Raw genomic sequence first — 1450 nt, 5'->3', positions numbered from 1 at the left:
ATAAATGTAATAGAAAAAATAATAAATAAAAGTAATCATCTAATTGGAGCTATTTGTGGGATTAAAAAATATTAATAATTTAATAATTTTAGTTTGACATACTAATGTTATGATTTTAACTAATTTTTTGTCATTAGAAGTAAGTGCTAATTTACTATTGAATGGTTTAAGAGACCAGTACTTGCTTTCAGTCATCTAATGAAGAATTATTTCTAGAAATTCATTTAATAAAATAATTTACAGGTACACTTTCAATAACAATTGGTATAAAACTATGATTAGCTCCACAAATTTCTGAACATTGACCATAAAATAAACCTGGACGGTTAATAAAAAAATTAGTTTGGTTTAATCGGCCAGGAGTTCCATCTACCTTTACACCTAAAGCTGGAACTGTTCAAGAATGAATTACATCGGCAGCTGTTACTAAAATTCGAATTTGAGAGTTTATAGGTAGTACAATTCGATTATCAACATCTAATAATCGAAATCCATCTGTTGATAATTCATTTGTTGGGATTATATAAGAATCAAATTCGATATTATTAAAGTCTGAATATTCATAACTTCAATATCATTGGTGACCAATTCTTTTTAAAGTTACTGAAGGTTCATTAATTTCATCTAATAAATATAATAAACGTAAAGAAGGTAAGGCAATAAATAATAAAATGATTGCTGGTAAAATAGTTCAAATTATTTCAATTAATTGTCCGTGTAAAAGAAATCGATTTACATAATTATTAAAAAATAATATAAATATTAAATATCCAACTAATACAGTAATTATTACTAAAATTAATAATGCATGATCATGGAAAAAAATTAATTGTTCTATTAAAGGAGAAGCTCTATCTTGTAAACCTAAATTAGCTCATGTAGACATTAGTAATTTCTAATAAAAGTAAAATACTTTATATATGGAGCTTAAATCCATTGCACTAATCTGCCATATTAGAAATTAATTTGTTAAAAGTGGTAATTCAGAATAGCTATGTTCAGCAGGAGGAGTATTTTGGTATCATTCAATAGATGAATTTAATTGAATAGGATAAATTACTTGTCGTTGTGAAACTAAACTTTCTCAAATAATGTAAAAAAAGAATAAAATTCCTAATAATGAAATAGTTGATCCAATTGTTGATACAACATTTCAAGTTGTGTAAGCATCTGGGTAGTCTGAGTATCGTCGAGGTATTCCAGCTAATCCTAAGAAATGTTGAGGGAAAAATGTTAAATTTACTCCAATAAATATAATAATAAATTGACTTTTTAATCACTTTGTATTTAATGTTAAACCAGTAAATAAAGGGTATCAATGGATAAATCCTGCTATAATAGCAAATACTGCTCCTATTGATAAAACATAATGAAAATGAGCAACTACATAATATGTATCATGAAGAATAATATCAACGGATGAATTAGCTAGAACTATCACTATATTCAA

The 1450-nt window shown here is 25.7% G+C and overlaps 1 pseudogene; it reads right to left on the bottom strand.

Moving 5' to 3' along the window:
• Nucleotides 1-201: 201 nt before the first annotated feature.
• On the bottom strand, nucleotides 202-901 carry LOC121467786 (annotated as a pseudogene).
• Between the last annotated feature and the right edge of the window lie 549 nt (nucleotides 902-1450).

The sequence above is a fragment of the Drosophila elegans genome, unplaced genomic scaffold (genome assembly GCF_018152505.1).
Source record: "Drosophila elegans isolate 14027-0461.03 unplaced genomic scaffold, ASM1815250v1 contig_738, whole genome shotgun sequence".
NCBI classification, from domain to species: domain Eukaryota; kingdom Metazoa; phylum Arthropoda; class Insecta; order Diptera; family Drosophilidae; genus Drosophila; species Drosophila elegans.
Note: the sequence above shows the minus strand (reverse complement) of the source record. Positions and strands in the feature narration are given on the sequence as shown.